Below are 25,042 nucleotides of genomic sequence, written 5' to 3'. Positions count from 1 at the left end.
AAATGGTTTACTGGTGACACGTTTGTTTCAGATTCAATTCTATTATCCATCTCCCATGTAAAATCTCGAATACGACGCGGCTCTACAAAATTCGCTGGGCGAATTTGATTGGGATTCCCAGTTAAATTCTCCAGAGTTCGATCTGGAATTCGTACAGACTCTTAATTGACAATTCGTGCTTAATCGAGACGATGATCGGATCGGTGTATCTCGACAAAAATTCTCTGGCTTGTCGAATCTGATTCGGAATCTATTTGAAAAGCAAATAATGAATTCCGAAACGGATTGACCGGGTGCAACCAAAAGTGAAAATAATTCGCCAAATGGCTCCCACACGTATTCTGCAATTAGAGACCGGGACAAAAAATCTGAAGCGCTCATATGAAGGTAGTTTTTTTCTCTTCCCAAACTGGTGCTCGCACTGCGACAATTTGACTAGTAAAATTAATTAAACGAATAACCTAAGTGGAAACTGGTTCGCAAACTGATTAAATCCTTTCACGACTGCAATTAGTAGCATACCCAATGGCTTCCTAGCACATAACGGTAGCCGGGTAACCGAGACGATGAATTCAGAAAATTAAGTCCAATGTGAGCTAGAGCTAGAACAATTGTCTAACTACTAAATTTTCCACAATTATCAGCAACTGCAAGGCAACCAAAACACCGAACCGACTGGAGGCTGAGCTCGTTTCTCTAAAATGCGCCGTCACTTAGCAGATCACTTTATGCGGCGACACGTAAAGTCGACGAGTAGCCAGCTGGAGCACAGCGATGTGAGAATAATGGTTATAGCATTGGCACAGCCTGCTTGGTCTTCTACCAGTTTCTACTATACTAACGTTAGCGTTTGCCCAGGAAAAGGGTCGTCTGGAGCTGTTACCTCAATTAATGTTAATTATCATTTATCGCAATCTTTGCACATTATGACCCAGTGGATGTATCGAGCGTAGACCACTTGAAGGGACCCATGGGTGGTAATCATCGTCCAATGAAACGCACTGCTATTAGTAACACACTCACTTTGTCAACATTTCTATTGGCCATTTTTCTGCTAGAGTTGTATTAGTTTCAGTAGCTAGCCGATAATGCGTCACAACGGTCTGTTCTGAAGTACCAGTAAATATGTGGCCATCAAGTCTTATGAATGCACTGTATGTGCATACAGAGCGAATACATGCCACCGAGTATTTCATCTGACTTTTAAAATATGCACACAAGACAAACAAATACTATAATATATTCCAAAAGATGATTATTTTATATTAATATTAGATTTATTGCGATGCCGAATTATCGCGACAACTAGATTACGAAGAATCGCTAAAAACTAGTAAAAATATCACCATGAGCAAAGATTTAATCAACTGATTACTTTAGCGAATAAAGTCAGATGCAAGATTCAGTATTCTGTTTGATAATGATAACTTATGACAGATACAGAAAAATTCTCCCCATCGAAAAACATTACAAAGTACAACTCTGCCACCGTTCCAAAGTTTCTCGCGATGATGTTCATGTCATCCGCAAAGCACACAAATTGACTGGATTTCGTGAAAACCGAACACCGGCTGTTAAGCCCGGCTCGTCGCATTATTCCTTCCAAGGCGGTGTTGAATAGTAGGCATGAGAGTCCGTCACCTTGTTGCAGTCCCCGGCGAGATCCGAATGAACTGGATAGTTCACCCGAGACCCTTACGCAGCTAGTCAGCTTCCCAGGAAAGCTGTTCTCGTCCATATCGCATGCCGCCTTGAAGTCGATGAACATGTGATGCGTTGGGATCTGGTTGGTATTCACGGCATTTTTGGAGAACCAACTTTTCTTGGCCCATCTTGATGATTTCAGCTGCGATGCCATCCTTACCAGCTGCTTTGTTGGTTTTGGCATGGTGCATGGCATCCTTAACTTTCCTCGGTGTGGGAGCTGGATCATTTCCGTCTTATGCTGCACTGACGTAGTCGTTTCCTCCGTCATCTTGAACGTTCAGGTACTCATCGAAGTGCTGCTTCCACCTTTTAATCGCCTCACGTCCATCCATTAAGAGGCTTCCTTCCTTATTCCTGCACATTTCGGCTCGCGGCACAGGGCCGTTGCGGGATTTGTTGAGCTTTTTGTAGAATTTCCGTGTTTCTTGAAAGCGGCACAGCAGTTCCATTTCCTCGCACTCCGCTCCTTCCAGGTGGAGTTTTGTCGTGAATACGACTTACTTTACTATGGGGCGCCTTTTCAAAATTTACTCTCTGAGAGAGTGATAAGTTTTTGATTATGAATATCTCCTGTTTTATCTAACGTATCAACATCATTTTCGCTAAATCCCATCTGAAATATGGTCATCAATTAATGATAACATTTTCAATTGTATGACATAATCACAGACTATTTAACACTAAATTTTTCTGAAATGTTTGGTATCAATGAGTATGAAAGAAGAAAACTTATGACGCGTGTTTGCCTTTCTCTTACCCGAGCCGACGATTTTGATGTAGTAAGCAACATTTCATTTCTGCGTTACCCACTGGATAGGTAAAGAATGTTAACACTTGATATATTTCGTTCATTCTTGTCTGTGCAGTTGACTGAACAGGAAATGAAGCAAGTGCATCATTTCGGTTGGTTGGGGTCCACAGCTCAGTTTCAGTTCCAGTATCGAAAATTCAGCTTCTAAATAAAATTTAAGAATATAGTTCTAGATGCAGAATCAAGCATTCAGTTCTGCTGCGTAACGGTTTTTTTGTGCATCGTTTGCAGTGTGAGTTTCACTTCAAACAAGAGCTCTTGCGTCATCTAGCTGCTGGTCGTTTGCATTTGAGAAAAACACAACGAAAAGTGAACAAAGATGGGGAACAATCTACAAAATCAGCCCTTCAAAGGGCTCTAAACGTTATCTAAAGAACTTTTAGAATTACTTATTTATTGAAATAGGCAAATCGGAAGTAAAACTAATTAGTTTAGTGAAGGTTTACAATCTTATAGATTCTAATTAGAAAATTTTCGCATACTTTTCTCGTTTTTTTTACGTAAATACGTCTCACTTTACTATGGAGCGCCTTTCAAGAGCTTATTATATGGGTGAGTGGTAAGTTTTTGATCGTGAATATATTTTGTTTTATTTAACATAATTTTCTTTCCACGTTATTGGAGATGTGATCAGCAATGTGTGATAGAATTTTCAGTAGCATGTGGTAACCACAGTTCTAAAGCTTAGTTCTGAATTCCAGTTCTAGAGCTCGCTTCTGGATATCAGATTAAGAATCCAAGACCCGATTTTCTTTTTCATTTACACAACCCAGATCATAACTTTAATTTCTCGTCCAGAATCTAAGACCAGAATCGAGCTCCAGAATTCTGAATCTGTAGCTGAAACCGAATTTTAGAACTTGATTCTGCGCCTGGATTCTATAACTGAGATCATGGTCTCGATTCAATCTGGGCTCTGGAACTAAACTTCAGAAATGAATTCTGGACTTAGATCTGAATCTTGAAACTGAATTTTGGAACTGAAGATGCTTATCAGACCAGAATTTAGTTTCAAAGTTTCTGTGAGGAGTTCAGAATTCAGTATCAGAATCCTGAATCTGAGTTCTGAACCTGAAGTTCTGGAACTTCAGTCCGAAGTCTAGGATTATAATTCAGATTCAAAATTCAATTGTATTCACAGAATTCAGTTCAAAAATACACTTCAGAATCCATGTTCAAAATTCAGTTCAGTGCATGATTAGAATTTAGCTAAAGAATTCAGTTCTACAATCTAGAAAAATAACTGAAATCTGGAAATAGAATCTGAAGATTTTTGAACTGAATTAATTTTAATTTCGGAGCTGAGTTCGGGATCCGAATTTTAGAACTGAATCCTGAACCGGAATTCCGTAGCTAACACTCAGCTGTAGAATCTAGGTCCAGAGTACATTACTAGGACTCAGGTTGAGAATTCAGTGCCGAGCCAGAATTCTGGTCTCGAATTTAGTTCCATAACACAGATTCAGCAATTCAAAATTAAGTTCTAGAATTCAGCTTCAGAATTCAATTCCAAAATCTAGCATCAAAATTGAGAATTCAGATTCAAAATTCAGTTCTAGCAGCCGGCTTCAAAATTTGGTTCCAGAAACCATGGTCCAGAATTCAGGTTCCTTAATATCAAAGAAACTGAACCATTCATTTTATTCGTATTCACGTCATCCGGTAATGTCTCTGACATCACCCACTCGTCTTTTTTCTCCAGAAAGATGCGGGTCTGCTGTTTCCGCTTCTGTTTGTATCGTTCCACATTCTGCCGGGTTCCATGCTGCAGCATTACCGCCCGCGCTGCGTTCTTCTCCTCCAAAATCACTCTGCACTCTTCGTCGAACCATTCGTTCCGTCGACTCCGTTCCACGAACCCGACGGTGCACTTGGCTGCGTTGTTTATGGCTGTTTTTACTGTACTCCAGCAGTCTTCTAGGGGAGCCACATCGAGCTCGCCCTCGTCTGGCAACGCTGTCTCGAGATTCTGTGCGTATGCTGAGGCGACATCCGGTTGCTTCAATCTCTATAGGTTGTACCGTAGCGGTAGTTGGTACCGTGCATTGATGACGGAGAGTTTTGGGCGCAGTTTCACCATCACCAGATAGTGGTCAGAGTCGACGTTAGCGCCACGATAGGTCCTGACGTCGATAATGTCGGAGAAGTGCCTTCCATCAATCAGAACGTGGTCGATTTGCGATTCCGTCTGCTGTGGTGATCTTCAGGTGAAACGATAAGAGAGGCTATGTTGGAAGAAGGTGCTACGAATGGCCATGTTCTTGGAGGTGGCAAAATCGATGAGTCGTAAGCCGTTTTCGTTTGTCAGTTGGTGAGCGCTAAAATTTCCGATCGTCGGTCTGAACTCCTCCTCTTGGCCTACCTGAGCGTTTAGATCTCCTATGATGATCTTGACGTTGTGGCTTGGGCAACAGTCGTACTCACGTTCGAGGTGCGCGTAAAATGCGTCGTTGTCATCATCAGTGCTTCCGAAGTGAGGGCTGTGCACATTGATTATGCTAAAGTTGAAGGAACGGCCCTTGATCCTCAACTTGCACATTCATTCGTCGATCGGCCACCAACCGATCACGCGCCTCTGCATATCACCCATCACGATGAAAGCTGTTCCCAGCTCGCGTGTATTGTCACAGCTCTGGTAGATGGTATGATTACCTCTAAACGTTCGCACCATAGATCCTGTCCAACACGGCAGCGCTACGATGCCGAACCCGCGGTCTATCAGTAGATCGGCGAGTATGCGGGTGCTCCCGATGAAGTTGAGAGATCGGCAGTTCCACGTACCGAGCTCCACAAATCCACAAGTCCTTTTTCGTCGCAGGGGTCGTTGCCATTGGTCTCGATTCGTAATACTCTCTTGCTAACTCCAAAACTAACCCAGTTCCAGAATCCAATCAATTCCAAATATGAATATGAAACTTCCCGAAATTCCTGAAAACCTGAATTATGGAACTGAATTCGGTTCCAGAACCCAAGTTTCAAATTCAGGTTCTGAATTCTGAATCTGAGTTCTGAAAATGAAAACTAAGTTTGAGAAGTAAATTCTGAAACTGACCATACACTGAAAATCAAGGAAACACTTTGAGTAAACTTACATTTACCTAATTTTGGAGATCATCACTCGTTACCTAAAATTGGAGAGATGCACTTTCGTTGATTATGGGTACGATTTGACCCAAAATTAGGTAGCGGATGGTAAGAGTGTAGGGAGCTCTCCGCTTGTGAGGAATTCTGACAACCGGCAGAAGCCTGGCTGTATTCTGGCAGCGTGTCTTGCTTATTTCGCTCTTTCTTCTTATTTTGTTCGATTTCATTTGATATTCGTCAAATGGATGCATAAAAAATCGAATCTTGAGACGAGGTAAATGAGATTGAAATATTGGTGTATTTCGCGAGAAAGGATTTTCATCCGTACTTCGATGACTCCACGTTGTCACATAGCGAGGGTTTCACTTGTAGTTCAGTGAAAAGAAAGTCCATTGGACTATAAACGAAAGCTAACTGCCAATATAGCTGGCTGCCAGCATGCTGGTGCCAGTGTACTGCCCTCTTAGGCAAAAACGTTCAACTGTGGTCCAATGATCCAACGTATTGGACCAACGAAAGACCACCGTTGAACGTTTTTATCCTAAGAGGGCAGTACACTGGCACCAGCATGCTGGCAACCAGCAATAGTGTAAACGCTACCCCAGTAAATCCGAACATCGGACGCATCGTGCACGAAAGCTTTTGATTGCGTTTCGAGCTTACATAGTGTATCGGTAGAACAAAAGAGTGAAGATATACCAAAGCAGAGAGCGGATGTCTGATACTCAGGGGATGGGATATATCGGGGTTGGATTTCCAACCCCGAACATAGGGCCAGAGTTTTTCTGGCCCTAAGAGGCGAATGACCATAAGGTCAAAGCCTATATGATCGAAACAAAAGAATGTATTTCACACCCTATCGGGAGACGTCGGCTCGAAAATGCCTTGTTTGATGTTCCCTCGCTCTGCTTCTCTAGCGATACATAATGTAAACATAAAGCTTTTTTAGGTCAGCGCGGTTGATGCAAATGGTGCAGAATTGTCCGATGACGGGCCGATCGAAGCGCTACGATCGGCCCTATATCGTGCTCAATCGGTCCGATAATCGGACCGATGATCGGACTTATGCGGGTCTACAAATTTCACTGGGACATTACACTTCTGCTGGTTGCCAGCATGCTGGTGTCAGTGAACTGCCCTCTTAGGCAAAAAGGGTTAAATGGTGGTTCTTCGTCGGTCTAATACTTTGGATCATTGGACCACAGTTGAACGTTTTTTCCTAAGAGGGCAGTACACTGACACCAGCATGCTGGCAGCCAGCAGAAGTGTAAACGGGGCATAAATCACTGTGCCATCAATCGACGTCATCTCAAGTGAGGTGACGCCACCAGAAGTGAAGAAGAAGAAGATTCTCAAACTGAATTCTAGAACTAAATTCAGTTCCAAAATTCTGGTTCGAAGTTCAGATCTAATACTTTGTCCCAGAATACACATAATTACTGATCATATTTCTGATGACATGGAGAAAGAATTATGTTTTTGCAATTAGTACAGCTCATGTATTGTCAGAGTTCTGTTATTAGTTATTAGTGAATATGGTTTGAACTTTATAAAGAAAATTCACCTTCTAGAAAAAAAAACATACTGCTAAACATTTAAGAAGATAGTATGATTCTAAAATTATATCGGTTTCACTTGAACTAACCCAGTTTGAACGCCAACTGCTGTCAAATCTGTATGAAATGTTCAAAACGACGAATGTGGCAATGAGAGATTCTCTTTGTTTACTTTCTCTTTCGATTATTACGGTACTCTTAGCAATCCTTCACTCCCATTATTTACCGATAATAATAACTAAAGTTATCAGCTTCGAATCTGCACTGAAGAAATTAACGGAAAAAATCAGGAATATTCCACAATAATCGAAAGAGAAAGTAAACAAAGAGAATCTCTCATTGTAACACTCGTCGTTTTGAACATTTCATACAGAAATCTCTTCATTTCAGCTGTTTTTCAAAAAAGGCGAATCTTACAGAAGCAAACAAATCGAATTTCTCTCGCCTACCAATAAATGCTTCAAAATCCTGGAATTTTGCCTAAAAATTCGGATTCTACAACCATCTCAATCTTAGCAATACAAAGACTATAAAGGGCGAAACTGTCATTCCATTTGTTTACGTAAGTTTCGCTCTCCGTTTTCCCTAGGGTGATACTTCCAATGCTAGTTAGAAAGTGCGAAACTATTTATTTTCTTCATTTTAGATGGTTTCCGGACCTTGTACTACTGAAAATAGTAATTGAGACGATAAAATTACCCACAGATTTGTCATAGTCGCGAAAATGAACCAATTTCACGAAAAAGGCGCAAGGGCGTAACTTCATAATTCACACAGGAAGTATAAAAGCAAACAAATCGGAAAAGGGCGAAACTCTTTTTATGTTGATTTATTCAGTAGATATAGAGGAAATTTGCATGCCTTTTAAAGATAAACCAACAGTTTGGTTTCAATGTCCAATTGGTGGCAGTGAGTACAAATTCACAGGGAATGAAGCGAAACAAAAATAAATGCTCGGAAGCAAAAAACCTGACATTAAACTCGTTAACCCGGTAGAAAAAGGCTAATTTGCTCACGGAAGCGGCAAAGAAAACTTTCCGATGGTCCGAACGTGAAGCTAACCGAGTTGAAATGAGAACCAATCATATGTCCATTTATACTCACTGTTTGCTTCAGCACTAGAAGATCATAGCGGTCATTCACGATGTAATTGAATGTCCTAGAATATGGTCAGTCATTCATCAGCGAACACATTCATCTGTGAGGTCAGGAGTTAAAGTGTTTGCCCTGCCGTGTGCACAGTGCGTGTACTATTGATTAAAAAGCTTCATCCATCGAAACTAGGACATTTCTGCATTCAGAAGAAAACGATGCAATGACATCAGAAATTGCTGAGATGTACGTTGAAATTAATTTGAACGCTTCCTGCTAAGAAATAGCTATCAGATGACAGCCAGCGGGCGAAAAAGTGGCCGGGAGCCATTTTGATGTCGGACAGACCTACAGGCAAAAATCATCCAAAGGCAGTCTTTCGCAGCCTCTTAATTTAATCGTTTGTTAAATGAACGTGCTATAAATCGTCCAATTCGCGTATTGTTTTATAAAAGAAACCACGATTCACGATGCACATTGTCTCAAAGATGAACTGAGTAGTGAATTCTTTCTCGGATGGTCGTTTCTGATAGCTCAACCAACGCGGCGACCGCGCAAGAGGAGAGGGGGTTGGGGTATTAACCTCCTCACATGGAAAATTTTTCAACATTACGTTCCATGAACAATAGAGTACTTATTATATAAATGTGCAAATAACTTGACTATTCATATTTCGTTCTCAGAATTTGTTAAACAGTGTCAATATTGTGGATGACGCAATTTTCTTTCAAATTTCCCCTTTCCTTGAATTTAGCTCTGTAATTTATATACAGAATTCGAATCTAGAACTCTGATTTAAGTTTTCAACCTCAGAATTTCGGAACAAAATTTAGGACATGAATTTTAGATTCTGGAACTAAATGTTATATCTCTCTCTGAAGCTAAGTTTCGAAACTAACTTCTTCTAAACAAGAATTGAATTCCTGAACTTTGTTCAATAACTTAATTCCTGAATTCAGTTTAAGAATTTTATTCGTAAATTTAGTTTCATAACTCATTTCCAGAATTCAAGTTTAGAATTCAGACCGGCTGCATGCTGAAACTATATTTGGAACTTGGATTCTGAAACTGGAATTTGAAACCTAGTTTAGTTTATTCATTCAAGTTCGAAGTTCAAGTTCAGAAACAAGCTCTAGATCTAAACTCGATCTAAGATCTGAAAATTAGATTCTGAAAATAAGTCCTTTTCCATAAGCTTAGCTCCGACCTGGAAGGATTCATCGTGTCAGACTACGATCCTAGTACTAGCCAGGCCCGTACCCAGGATTAAGTTTCGGGAGGGGCCCAAAGACGTTTCCACTGGAACTGTTACCGTATTACATTTCTTTACGATTACTGTCTTGTTATTTCTGCAACACATGTCTGAGATTTTCTTAATAATTATATATCTGTTTTTGATTTCGGGAGGGGCCAGGGCCCCTCGGGCCCCCCCTCTGGGTACGTGACTGGTACTAGCCTTTCTGTATGCTAAGAATCGGCTGCGAAGTCTGTTGAAACAGAAAGGCCAAATTGTAATGCCAAGACATTGCTTTACCATAATCCTGAAACTAGACTCATGAATTGAATTCTTTATTGGGATTTCGAACCTGAATTTTGCAACTGAATTCTGAGACAGTCCTGAATTCCGAACTTAGTTCTTGAATTAGGTTCCAGTTTCTGAATCCAATGGTCCAGAATTAGGGCTCTGACGTAGATAAATAAGTGATAGCAAAAAGCACTGAACGGTTGTACACATCGGGTGAATTCCGCAAAGCGGCCCGCTTGTGAGAAATTCTGGCAGCCGGTAGGAGCCTGATAAGATTCCGGCAGCTGTCAAAATTTTGCAGACGAAATTGCGCCATTCTCTCGCCACGTCACGTCTTGCAGGATCGCTCTTCTTTCTTTTTTTTTCTGTTCGACTTCATTCAATATTCGTCAATCCTGCATGCACATCCAAAAAGAATTGAAAATACTGGTATATTGAGAGAAGAAGCTTTGCATATCATGTTTGGTAGTTCAAAAGCTGTCTTTGTCCTTCATTTAAATTTTTAATGAAAAAAATTAAACCAAAGGCTCTAAAAATGAAAAACCGATTGAAAACGTGTCTGCCAGTCTTGTATGGCGAAGATCTGGTAGAAACAGAACCGTTAATAATCGCTAGGCGAAGCTCTCTGCCGGAAACGGTTGTTGCATTGTTGCCAGACTCTTGCCGGAATTCGGCCGGAATGCTGGAAAAAAAGCAAAACCTTCTGATGGAGGCTGACAGGCGTCTGGAGAAAATCTTCCAAGCACATGCAAGCGTTTTAAAACCAATAAAATATTCCCAAATGATTATGCGAAATTTCCTCTACTGAGTATGCAAATCTAGATAAGAACTACTAAAAAAAGTTGTGGTAGTGTTTTATTCATTTATTCCCTGTTTTGTCGTGAATACGACTTACTTTACTATGGGGTGCCTTTTCAAAATTTACCCTCTGAGAGAGTGATAAGTTTTTGATCGTGAATATCTCTTGTTGTATCTAACGAATCAACATAATTTTTGCTACATGCCATCGGAAATATGATCACAATTTTATGATAAAATTTTCAGTTGTGTGACATAATCTCAAACAGTTCAAAATTAAACTTTTCTGAAATGTTTGGTATAAACGAGTATCAAAGAGGATAATTCATATGGCGCGTTTGCCTTTCTCGTATTTTGAAAGCTCATAGCTCAGTGATCTGTGGAAGGATTTATATAATCTAACTACCAATAGAATCGAAATTTTTCAACTTAAACGTGTATAGCAAGAGCATTGAAGTATTTCAATAGTACACTATTGAAAAACCTATCTCATTTGACCCATGTCAACACCAGCCAATCAGAACGCGTTCTGAGGAAGAGAAGAAAATAGCTGCTGCTGTACAACAAATCGTTCAAGAAAAATGTTTCCAAAAGTGGTGAATATCGTAGTGAGTTCCTCAATTTGGTCCTTCTGAATGCTAGAAACGAATCCCTACAGCATATTGATAGTCTCTTTCAATAAATTATGCAAATCCGAAATGAAATAATCGACATTGAAATTCTATATGCGGCTATTTTTATAGCCGTTAGGACCGCCCATTAGTGAAAAAGCTACAAACGAAATCACATAAAAGGAAATCTCTTAACAAAAATTGAATCAGTTTGGATTCTATCGCCACTGCGAGCAGATGTGTTTTGTGTCGTCTGCACAGCTAGTTTCGCTTTCGACAAGAGCGATTACGTCACAGCTGCCAGTCATTTCGATGGATGAAAAAGCAACGTTGGAGAGCATTATAAAAAATCAGCCGTTCTAATGGCTCTAAAATTTTTCTAAAGAACTATTAGGATTTGTTTTTCGCAAATCGCAGGTAATTATCCTCAGTTTAGTGCAAATCAAGAACAATTTGGTTAGATTTGTGCACTTTTCGCTGTGTGAAATTCACAGTAATCGAGATCAAGTGAAGCCTTTTTTTGAGAAAAATGTTCCGAGTTTAATATCGTAGAGAATTCCGCAATTTGACCCTTCTGAATGCTGGAAATTAATCCCTACAGCATATTGATAGTTTTTTTCAAAAAATTTTGCAAATCCGAAATGAAATAATCGACATAAAAATTCTGTATGCGGCTATTTTTATAGCCGTTAGGACCGCCCATTAGTGGAAAAGCTACAAACGAAATCAAATAAAAGGAAATCTCTTAACAAAAATTGAATCAGTTTGGATTCTATCGCCACTGCGAGCAGATGTGTTTTGTGTCGTCTGCACAGCCAGTTTCGCTTTCGACAAGAGCGATTACGTCACAGCTGCCAGTCATTTCGATGGATGAAAAAGCAACGTTGGAGAGCATTATAAAAAATCAGCCGTTCTAATGGCTCTAAAATTTTTCTAAAGAACTATTAGGATTTGTTTTTCGCAAATCGCAGGTAATTATCCTCAGTTTAGTGCAAATCAAGAACAATTTGGTTAGATTTGTGCACTTTTCGCTGTGTGAAATTCACAGTAATCGAGATCAAGTGAAGCCTTTTTTTGCGAAAAATGTTCCGAGTTTAATATCGTAGAGAATTACGCAATTTGACCCTTCTGAATGCTGGAAATGAATCCCTACAGCATATTGATAGTTTTTTTTCAATAAATTATGCAAATCCGAAATGAAATAATCGACATAAAAATTCTGTATGCGGCTATTTTTATAGCCGTTAGGACCGCCCATTAGTGAAAAAGCTACAAACGAAATCACATAAAGGAAACTCTTAACAAAAATTGAATCAGTTTGGATTCTATCGCCACTGCGAGCAGATGTGTTTTGTGTCGTCTGCACAGCTAGTTTCGCTTTCGACAAGAGCGATTACGTCACAGCTGCCAGTCATTTCGATGGATGAAAAAGCAACGTTGGAGAGCATTATAAAAAATCAGCCGTTCTAATGGCTCTAAAATTTTCCTAAAGAACTATTAGGATTTGTTTTTCGCAAACCGCAGGTAATTATCCTCAGTTTAGTGCAAATCAAGAACAATTTGGTTAGATTTGTGCACTTTTCGCTGTGTGAAATTCACAGTAATCGAGATCAAGTGAAGCTTTTTTTTGCGAAAAATGTTCCGAGTTTAATATCGTAGAGAATTACGCAATTTGTCCCTTCTGAATGCTGGAAATGAATCCCTACAGCATATTGATAGTTTTTTTTTTTCAATAAATTTGCAAATGCGAAATAAAATAATCGACATTAATATTCTGTATGCGACTATTTTTATAGCCGTTAGGACCGCCCATTAGTGAAAATGCTACAAACGAAATCACGTAAAAGAAAGCTCCTAACAAAAATCTAATCAGTTTGGATTCTATCGCCAATGCGAGCAGATGTATTTTGTGCCGTTTGCAAAGCTAGTTTCGCTTCCGATAAGAGTGATTACGTCACAGCTGCCAGTCATTTCGATGGATGAATAAGCATCGTTGGAAAGCATTATAAAAAATCAGCCGTTCTAATGGCTCTAAAAGTTTTCTGAAGAACTATTAGGATGTGTTGTTCGCAAATCGAAAGAAAATATCCTCAGTTTAGTGCAAATGTAGAACAGTTTGGTTAGATTCTTGCACTTTTCGCTGTGTGAAATTCACAGTAATCGAGATCAAGTGAAGCCTTCTTTGTTTTTGCGAAAAATGTGGAAAAGGGGAATGCTTGCATAATTCATACAATTGATCAACTATTTGATATTCGGAAGTGTTAAGGAACATGTCATTTGTTTTCGTATTCACGACATCCAGTTATGTCTCTGACATTACCCACCCGCCTTTTTTTTAATTGGATAGTAGGACATGTGTGTCGTCAATAAATCGTAAGTCTATAGTCCAATCCACGTGCGAATTTGTTGGTGTGGCTATTCTCAGTAGTTGAAAGGTTAATGCTAGTGTGAATATGTTGAAATAACCCAGTGAATTTTGTCGAGCCGCATCGTACCAATTGTTGAAGAAATATATGCAATAAAAAACACTGCAATGCCAAGAGAACAGTTGAGAAAGACATAAAATCGTTCATGAAACTCTATATCACGCAATGGAACTGTCTTCTACTTGGTTCATTAGTTCATAGCTTACGAAATTTTATATGCATTTTTCGCAGTGTATGATTATGAGTCAAAAATGTTTTACCTCAGTGTAAAATTGAACCCACAACAAACTTTGACTTCGGCTCGCACATATTCTAATTTCGTATATGAATAGATCTGCGCACTCTGCATCGGTGTGAGTAACAGAGACGTCAAATTGCTCAATACTAAGATGAACCGTTACAATTCTGGAAGCGAACCAGCAAAAGTTGCAAACATTCACACTCAACTAATACGAACGATTACCAATATTCGGAAGTGTGATATCTGATATCATATCATTTTTGCTCGTATTCACGTCCTCCAGTTATGTCTGTGACATTGCCCACCCGCTTTTATTGTTTCGAATTCAACTAAAATCAGGCGACCGTTAGTGACAAGCAGAGTTGCCAGGATTTTTTTTGAAAAATTTGGCAAAACTCAAAAATTTATCTGGATTTGTCTGGGTCTACTACTATATACAAGAAAATTTTTGCCGGGCTTCATTTTCAGTGAGCAAAAAAAGATCTCCCCACCTATCGTATAGAGGCCAAAACCGTAAAAATCTAGCGAGATCTAACAAATCTGGCAAATCTGGGAAAATCTGGCAAAAGATCTGGTTAGTTTGAGTATCTGGCGAAGCGAGAAAAATCTGGAATTTGACAGACAAATCTGGCAATGCTGGTGACAAGGAATGGCATTGTACAGGAGCTGTTTGTAATACTTATTAACCAGCTATGGAAACCTCACGGAATGTTTTTCTGTGCGGAGTGATTTCAATAATGAAAGCCTTAAACTTATGTAAACCACCGGTGAAGTCCCGTTAACGTTGACGGAAATTGACTGATAGTCTGAATCGTGCTTAAAACTGTTTAGCGGTAGGTGTTCCGTGATGATACCAACTTTTTTGTCAAAATGATGAATGTGCATTTGTGATTGTCAGTTGCTCTGTTGCAACAACCCGCATAAACTTGGCCATCAGCCGCCTGCCACCTGGCTGGCTGCCATCATCACGCAGAGAAATTGAGCATGTTTAAAATAACAAAACAGTTAGTAAATTTTTGAATTTGATTTATCTTCATTTCAAGCTAGAATATGATTATTATAAACCGATTTCTCTCTTCAAGGAAAACAACGATCTCTGTTCAATTTGAATCAATATTTTGGTCTAACCAAACGAATAATATATTTGTTCCGGCTGAGTTTATTGTTGAAGTAAACTAACTATTTATTACATGTCAACCAAAGTCCTTGTTGATTCAATCCTGCTATATTTTCATATCAAGAAAAAAAGATTCAATTTATCTATGAGCTTATTTGTGAAATGATACATCTAAGTTTGCTGTTTAAATGAATCGTAAAAGTTTTATTTCTCATGAACCAGAGCAATTCTTTTCCGCGTGAATAAACCGAGGCATTTTTAACTCCCGCGGATAAAGTTTGTACGCGTTTCATAAGTGAAATTTTATTTGCTTCTTTCATTTCCTAGGACGTTTTCAACAAATCAAGTGTATTATGTATTATTAATTAAGAATATTGTAGAAAATTGCATAACATCTCATAACACATTTTTTTTCACAAAAAAAAACATTTTTTTATGCAGGATGTTTATCTTGACCGGACTGATGTAGCACCGGATCGTATGAATTCGATCGTCTAGCAACTGCAATGACAAAACGGCTAAATGTCCAAAATTAAAATTGTTTTATAAGAATTTTTAAATAAATATAAATCGAAATAAAAGTAGTATAAAACATTACCTTGTAATTTAAGTTAAAAGAAATCATTTTATTGTTAAAAACTTAAAAGTATGATTCCAACAAACAAAAAGCGTTAGTTGAAATAGAAAAATTTAAAGTAATTTATTTCAACTAAAAAGTTTGCGAATTTAAAGCGCAACAATTCTTGACTTTATCTAAGGTTCATTCATGTATAACAAATTTTCCAAATTGAATTCAATGTGAAATTGTTTGTCAAGATATTGACAGGAACGAATAAGTAAAATATTTGTTGTTTTTATCAAAATGTCGCTTGAAATAAACTAACCCACTGGGTAAAGTTGATTATCATGTTTCGTAGTTTCAAGCAGCAATATTTTCTATACCAAACCAAATTTTTTTTGTCACTATTTCAACAAAAAAAATCGTTGCATGTAACCTAAATTTGGTTATTTTTACAATTTTTTTATCTGCGTGATAGTGTTTGGCTGGCTCACCACTGCCAGACATACATCTCAATTTGAGACCAATTAGTTATATTTAATTATAACTTCATATCTGCTAAAAATACCGACAGATATTTTAATTCAAAACTCACCTGTTTCTTGCCAATCATATGACGCGCTACCTCAACAACACGAGCGGTAAAAATCATCAGTGGGAATGCAAGGGCTACTAGATTACGGGCGAATGTTTTTTGTCATTTTGGCATTGACAATCTTTATACAATGTTTTTTACGTATTAGTAACTAGAACTAGAAAGCAATACAAAATCTTGGTATGCAACAAGGCAACTCTTTGAGCTGGTAAAACCGAAATAAATGTTCATATGCAAACAAATTATTTACCGATCACACTTCTCATTCTTTTGCAATGTTCAATATATTTTGTCTTATCTGCATCGTACCTGCTGGCCATCACTTTGCATTTAAATTTCATTTTACAAGCGATCATTTTCCAACTTATCACAAACGAAACAGTCACCACTGCCAAAACCATAACGCAAGCAAATGTTTATTAAAGCGAGATTAATTCTGGAACACGCCCGGGTTCTAAATATATCGCAAAGAGGATATTTTATTTATTGAAGTGATTAACCCGATCCGGTGGGACAGGACCACCGCGTCCCTTTCGGTTCCATCCGTAATATAAAACATGGTTCTCCCCTTTTTCATATTTATTACCCACTAAAAATGTGACCCGTTAGGTTGATGCTCTTTTTTTGGACACCGTCATCGGTGTAGTAAATCAAAACAAATTCGGTTCAGTCAAAACACTTCGAAATTTGATTGGGATTTCATTATGATTTCTAGATGGATTCTGAATTAGGCACAATAACTCGGACTTGCTTGTTGGGAATCGTATTGCAAATCATTATCGATTTCGAAATCGGTTAATCCATAGAAAAGATTTCAAAGCAAAATGTTTTTACACATATTTTATTATTGAAGCTCAAATGGACAATCTAAGAAACTGGCGCTGCAATCAATCACCCTCCGAAGCTATAAATATGTTTGCGTATTTGTTTTTATTTACCGCAATCGGTACTACCCGCATAGGCGTGACTGGCAGACTGCTCCCAGTTGACAAAATATGCCTGAGCGCTGTACTAGTAGCCACTGCTTCCTGACATACACACCAATAAAAACAACCGTATCCTTCAGGATTTCACTACATCGGTTCTGAGGGAGGCAAGGCTTTAAAAAAGCAGATTTGTTTTTCGTTTGGATACATTTATTTAATTAACGGTCTCTGCCAATGTTTTGAGATTTAACCAAAAAACAAACTGACATGTTTTCCACAAATTATACGAAGTCGGTAGAAATGATAAAATTAGGCGCGTTACTAGAAGACGGGTGAATATTCTATACAATTTTCGCTCAGTGAAAAGGTCCTAGCAGCCATCTGGTCCACAAAGCCAAAGTCTCGCAAAATCCGTGCTGGATTGCCTCCCACATCAAATATAAAAACTGAAATTAAACATCGATTTTCATCGTTTCACATTTAAACGAATCTTGCACATCTTTTTATTTATCCCATCAGTTAATTAAAACAAATATGCTTCAGTTGTTGAATTAAGGAGAAAAAATCATAGCAAGTATTGTAATACTGCCTGTACATCCTTCGAGTAAGATACTTAATCTATCTTTCCCACTATACTCTTCAGTAGTTCTGTATTTCTCCAGTTTACTTCAATGCATTTCAACAGTGATCGTTAGAGGAGAGCTGTGTCCCTTTGTTTTCATTCTGATAAAAGGAAATCCCAAACACTCGACTTTCTATTCAAAATCACCACAGTTGAATATTGCATAACTGTGAGAAAGGGCTGCCGTTAGAAATAAAAAAAAATGAACTGAACCGAGTTCAATTTAGTACGGTGATGGTTGATGTCATAGGGTTGTGTTCATGATAGTTCAACCCCATCATCATACGCACTTCACCTGCCACCCTTGCCGGTATGAAACTGGCACGACGACAAATGCTCTCGAAAGTCCTCCCACTAGGGGTTTTTTTTGTTAGTTTGATTCAGTGGCGAGGCTCGAGCGGATAGCACATTCCAGCTGTATGAAGCTTCTCTGTGTAGCATGTTGCCGAGTACCACGGAACTCCGTTGGCATTGGCGTGATTATAAACAGTGTTTGGTTTGTTGGTAGTTCCTCCCATCGTACAGTGGGATTTGGCATCAGAAAATTTGAAATAATCGATTTTCATCTGTTCGATATATCTCCCTTAGCACAAATTCGTTATTTATAACCAAATCCCCGAATAACCGCTGCTTGTGGTCGTTCAGTATGCTACCCATTTCTTTTTATTTGTAGCGTTACAGAAAAAAAAGTTATCTGGTGGTTCTAGTTGAACTGCTATCCACTGACTTATCGAAGACGGAACGCGAATCAGAATTTATCTACATTCCAATTTATCAGCTAACAAACACACCTGATGCGTTTTGATCAATATTTCCATGAACAGTTCTGCTCACGAATAATAGTTTTACTTTACGACGAGTTCACCGTAAATCGTTACCATATTCAGTCTGCTCCTGTGTCTATATTTGCTTATGTGTGACACATTTGAGAAATCTACCCAAATATTTTCCTACCGCCGTTCGGTTCGGTCGCTTGCACCATGATGTACGTTCTCTGATTTCTTCTGATGTGTGGAAATCCAGCGATGGGCTTTTTTGCGCGTCGATACCGTAGAGAGAGAGGGAGTAACAGATTAGGGGGTAGACGACGAATGATTTATTAGACGTCGAACTGCCGTGGTTTAAACTGGTAGTGCTTCGTATGGAGCTTTGAATGTTTGGGGAAAGTTTATTCCACTCATACCATATAGCATCCCCGTCTAACGAAATGTTAGAGCTAGCACGCATAAATAACGATGACATTTTCGTGACAGGCAAGTTTCACTTTAGCGGGTAAGTTAGAGTACCAGAACACATCGAAAACTCAATGTTATTGTAAACCATTTCCTCGAAATATGGAATCAATGGACGAGTTTATATCATCCCACTGAAGTTAAAGCAGTTAGATTTTGTTGGGACTTTAACGTTTATTTATCGTCATACTGGACGAAAATTTGTTCAGTTTGTTGAAAAGGTTTGTTGTTTTTTTTATAAAAATTGTGTGAAAACATTCTTCATATATTTTTCGATATTCTTCAGGAAAATTAGTCCAACGAAGCTCCAACTCATCATATTGAAAATAGTTCAACATTGAACCTCTGTCTGCCGAATTTGTTGAACGAAAAAAAATGACGAATGATTTAATGGTCTATTTTATTTTCGCTTCGACTCAAATTCGGTTGTAGCTTCCGATTCAATATTCACACAATCGTTCTACATGAGATTGTCACGTAACTAATATAGGATGGTTCTCAAATACGTTTCTCAGGCCATCAGAATGAAATTCTGGTAGGAATCCGGTTGAATTCTTGCGGAAACGCAATAACCGAGAGTCGCAGAGAATTTCACCTTGCGGTTTTCTCTTTCAGATCCCTTGTCGGTAAAGGCGGGTGAACATATTTTGAATTGGATTAATAGATTGTTCGAAGATATCTGATTCTTCTCGAAATTTCAGTACGAGACAATTGCAATGGCCTGGTCTGAAATGTATCGACGATCTTCGGTATGCAAGAGTAATTTTAATAATAATAATGATAATAATAATAATGATAATAATAGTAATGATAGTAATAATAATAATAATAATAATAATAATAATAATAATAACAGTAGTAATAATAATAATAACAATTATTATTATTATTATTATAAAGATTAATCTGTATATATGGCAACCCTATTTTACATGGCATATTTTCACACGACGCCATACTAGTATAAAAATGTGTTCAACATCGCATTGCCGTTCGTAATTGAATGTGTTAGTGACGGTGCAAATTATTTTAACTTCCATCTTGATGAATCTTTTGGTAGGATATATTGAAAGTTTAATTAACTCTTAATGATTATCTGTGGCACTAAAAAGTGCCTTGAATTGTCACAATCAACAAGATCTCCATTTAGATCTAAGATGGTTCTCGTGTTCTACTCATTCAGCTTCAATTGTGTATTGTTTCGGCAACAGTTGCTCCGAAAATGGTAGGAAAACGAGAAAATTCAACTAGTTCTTTAGGATGATCTTTAGCACTGAAAAGTGCTTTGAAAGGGCCTTGCTGGACTTTTTGGCTACCTTTCTACCGTTTTTCGGTGCCATCGTGCTGACGTTGTCTCGTACGTTCAGAGTAGCTGCTTTAACTTAAATGACGCTATTTCTCACATCACATTTCATTTTATACCTGCTACTGGCAGCGGTGTACGGACAGCCCCTTTCCAAAATTCCTTTCTTGTTCGCAGAATGGGAAGCAGTGAGACGACAGGTCCTCGATGTTTCTCTCGTGTGTCTTGTTTCGGGAACAGTTGCTCAGCAAATGGTAGGAAAAATGAACCACCCAACTTTTATATGGATGCTCTTGTATAGATGTAGACATCTCGCGTTCTGATTGCCTGGTGCTGTCATAGGTTGAATCAAACAGGTTTTTCAATAGTGTACTATTGAAAAACTTCAATGTTGTTGCAATACACGCTCAAGTTGAAAATTTTCGATTCTATTGGTAGTAAGATTATATAAATCCTTCCACAGATCACTGAGCTATGAGCATTCAAAATACGAGAAAGGCAAACGCGCCTTATGAATGATCCTCTTTGATACTCGTTTATACCAAACATTTCAGAAAAGTTTATTTTGAACTATTTGGGATTATGTCACACAACTGAAAATTTTATCATAAAATTGTGATCATATTTCCGATGGCATGTAGCAAGAATTATGTTGATTCATTAAATGCAACAGGAGATATTCACGATCAAAAACTTATCACTCTCTCAGAGGGTAAATTTTGAAAATGCGCTCCAAAATAAAGAAAGTCGTATTCACGACAAAAAGTTTTCAAAATAAACAATCGACTTTTTCTTTGTTAGACTCAGGACTTCTCATTTCATGTAGTAGTTAAACATTGGGTAAAAATAAAGCAAAGTATCAATGAACTGTCAAGAATAATACAACCTTATTCTGAACTCAAATGTTCTACTCATTCAGCTTCAATTTGAACTGATGCCAAGCCAATGTTCCGTACGGGAAGAAACCAATTTTGTACCTAGATTCATCGCCCAAGACTTTTCGACTAAAATTCAAGTTATTTCGAATCAGCTGTTTCCCAGTTAAGTCGTATGAATTGGGCATAACAACCGATTCCGATTTGATCTGATTCAGATCCAAATTTGGAAATCATACTGAATATCGAATCAAATTCCAGAAGATTCAACTGGGTTAGCGTTAACCATAGTTGCCAGATATGCGGATTTGTCAGCAAGTCGGCAAATTCTTCCTGAGATTGCCACAATCAGAGTTGCCAGGTTATTTTTTCAAAAATCTGTCAAAACTCAAAAATTTGTCTGGATTTGTCTGGGTCTACTATATACAAGGAAATTTTTGCCGGGCTTCATTTTCAGTGAGCAAAAAAAAAGGTCTCCCACCTATCGTATAGAGGCCAAAACCGTAAAGATCTAGTAAGATCTGACTAAATCTAGGAAAAAATGAAAAGTCTGGGAACATTTTGAAAATCTGGCAAAAGATCTGGTTAGTTTGAGTGTCTGGCGAAACGAGGAAAATCTGGCATTTGCCAGACAAATCTGGCAACCTGGCAACGCTGACCACAATGGTTCAACGTAAATCTCATATTGTCCACACGGGACCTGAACGAAACGGATATTGAAGGATTTTGAAATACCTTTCTTATACTTCTTACTGGATTGCGAGAAATGAAGCGGTAGAAGATTATATTTTCAATATTTGTATTGCAATTCCAAGTTTTAGAACGATTTAAACTCATGAGTGAGTATCAAAAATATGGTTAGCATGATATTATCCTCTTTACTGCACCGATTCGAAAATTTAATTCTATCACAACTGAAGCAAATATAAATGATTTGTATTTGACTGAAGACTGATCTATTTTTCTGGTGTAGAAAAACCTAACTCCTTGTGTGCTACCTTTTGTAATCCATAAACAATATTTTTGTACACCATACTCTCGCTTAGCAATGTAACTGTAGGAATGATAAAAATTCATATCACGTTTATACGCAACCTTCCACTGTATCGTTATTATCTAAGCAAAATATCATCCGCCTCTATCATAAAACCCCGTCCTTACTATTCCCCACAGAGTTCCCGGTCGTTTCGTTCGGGGTTCTCCTGTATTATTGCCAGTGTCTCACCAATAAACTATTGATGGAAGGATAGTTTTCTGTTTCACTTGTCGAGAAGTCACACATGATAGGAATGTACGATGATTACGTAACTCTAAAGATATATTCTCATGTATTAGAAAATAGCTTTGTTTCTTCGGATTTAATGAAAAAAAACAACAACTTAATCAAATTTTCATTTTCTTCTAAGGCTGTGAGCCATTTCGAACTTTTAGCGGCCCTTACACGATCATTAAAAGTGTCATTACTAAAAAGTAATGGCACTTTTCATGATCGTGTAAGGTCTACGAGTTCAGTAATGACACGAGTAATGATGGAATTCCGGATTTTCCATCATTACCAACATTATTTCTTCTTCTTATTTTTTTTGTGGAAGTGCTGAACATCTTCAGAACTATACGCGAAAAAATGACAAAGTGTAGATTTATATTGTTAATATTTCATTAAACTTAACGTTTCAATGGCAAATCAAATTTATTTTCAGCTAAACGAAAATTGCTATTGCTATTGCTATTGCTATTGCTATTGCTATTACTGGAGTAGTTACAAATACTCATCATTAATAATGAACGTGTAATGCTAAAAAGTAATGATGTACAGTAATGCAGTAATGACGAGCGTTTGAGCAGAAGTGTCATTACTTAGTAATGACACTTTTAATGATCGTGTAAGGGCCGCTTTTGGTTGAAATCTGATCCTCGAGCGGTTTTTTTGATGTTGTCTTAAATAGCCCTGCTCGAAAGCATGGTTATTTTTGACATATCGATGGTTATTTTCCGACACTGAAAAAAATCTTACAATACGAATTATAATATCAATTTTTTAGTTAAAATTATTTCCAGTGCAAAATAAACCTAAATAACTTTCCATCCGTCAAACTTTGAAATGGGCCGCAGTTTTAGTTAAATTTAGCTACTCAACACCAAACAACCGCTCAAGTGTCAAATTTCAATCAAAAGTTTAAATTAACCGCGAAATGGTTCACAGCCTAAGACAGTTGCATGAATGCCTCTATAACTATTCTGGTTCAGACGGAAAGCGTTATTGAATTACACTGATTATACAGTCCAGCCGTACAACTTAACTGGTAATTGCGGTACGGGTCATGGAATATTTATTTCAACGAAACTCATATCTATTCGTAAGCATGGCTATTCGAGAAATCTATAATAGGTCCTTAAGAGGCGAAAACTTCTGTGTGTTTGGAATGGTAGAACTCTGTTCCCCAGTCGACAACGACGTGGTAAAACTTTGTGCAGCCCAAAAATTTTCCCTTCTTTTGCACAATTATGAAGGGGTGTTTTTCCGCCGTAACCGCCTTGCGAAGAATTTCATGTTGGGCTTTAATGGTGAAAGAGAAAACCAACCAACCAACTAACCGACGGAACAGGCAAAGGCGAGAAAATCTATTCAAAGCTTTTCCGCCCTCCGGGCTGAATTGAACCTCGATGCGAATCAGTAATTGACTCTTGGTAGGCCATTGACTTAGGGAGCTCAACGATTGCTACGATTCACGATGTAGCAAAATTATTTCTGAAATAGATCGTAAATTGTTTCGGGATACAAGTTCACGTGCTGGATCTGAAAGCTCGACATCGTTTGAAGGGGTGGCGAGGATTCGAAATAAAGAACACGAAGATTATAGAGTATAGTATTCAGCTTGACTACTTCAGAGCAGTAGCACGGTTTTTCGAAACAAAACAAAATCATACCACCCTCTATTCAGAGGTTAATGAGAACTTTACATCAACATGATCATAAACTATACGATATTCCTATCTAGTGGCTATCAAACGTAAAATCAATCAATATGCTAATTCAGGCACAACGAGAGTAGCCCTGTATTACACTTGGGATTCGATTTCATTTCCATGTAAAGCACGCACTAATCAAACTAGGTCGAATTTTACTCATAAATGACATATAATAGAAGAGAAATTGTTTTTTTTTTGTTCAAAATTTGTGTAGCGGAAACATGCCAAGCTCAAAATTACACTCTTGTAGTATTGTGAAATTTATTCATCGAAGAGACATTGTCTTCCAGCTACACTGAAAATAATTTGCACGCTAGCATCATGTGCAAAGCATTTGAACTATCACTTCTTGTAGAACACATGAAATTCATTAAAATATACACTTATCTCATAAAATAAGTGTAAAAACTATTGTTATTTAGTGGAAATCATGCTACATTTATCTGAAACGCACATCAAAACGATAAGATATATCGTTACCTCTAGATTCTATATAAATTTCATATGAATGTCACATTGTTTTCCACATAGATTTCAATTAAAACACAGTAGACCGAATCAAGTGTTTTGCACATACATTTGTGCTGTAGTCATTTCCACTAGAAAACGAAGTGTTTAACACATGTAGTTCGATTCAATAGCAAAACACATCAAATCCAAAGGAAAAACACATCAAAGCTAAGTGAAAAATAAGGGGAACGTGCCATTTGAGCCAATTTGTTCTGATAGTTGATTTGCACATGAAATCTTGAAACAAATCGCTTTGGTTATGTATTGAAATGAAAAAGCACATTAAATTGAAGTGCTGTTTACATATGAATCGATCGTGCAAATTTTTATCAGTGTAAGAACCACACCCAACTGCACCGTTCTTTGCATCTTCTCTATTTCTGATATCGACGAAAGATAGCATTCCTCCACCCTAAGTATGTCTGTCAAAGAACGCTCAAAGTTTCCAAGTAATCAGGGTTCAATATTCAATCCAGCAGAAA

General features: G+C 37.9%; 1 protein-coding gene across 1 annotated transcript in view; it reads left to right on the top strand.

Moving 5' to 3' along the window:
* Positions 1 to 25,042, top strand: part of LOC131425716 (patj homolog) — a 92,768-nt gene that overhangs the window by 48,926 nt on the left and 18,800 nt on the right. The window lies entirely within an intron of this gene.

The sequence above is a fragment of the Malaya genurostris genome, chromosome 1 (genome assembly GCF_030247185.1).
Source record: "Malaya genurostris strain Urasoe2022 chromosome 1, Malgen_1.1, whole genome shotgun sequence".
Lineage (NCBI taxonomy): Eukaryota > Metazoa > Arthropoda > Insecta > Diptera > Culicidae > Malaya > Malaya genurostris.
Note: the sequence above shows the minus strand (reverse complement) of the source record. Positions and strands in the feature narration are given on the sequence as shown.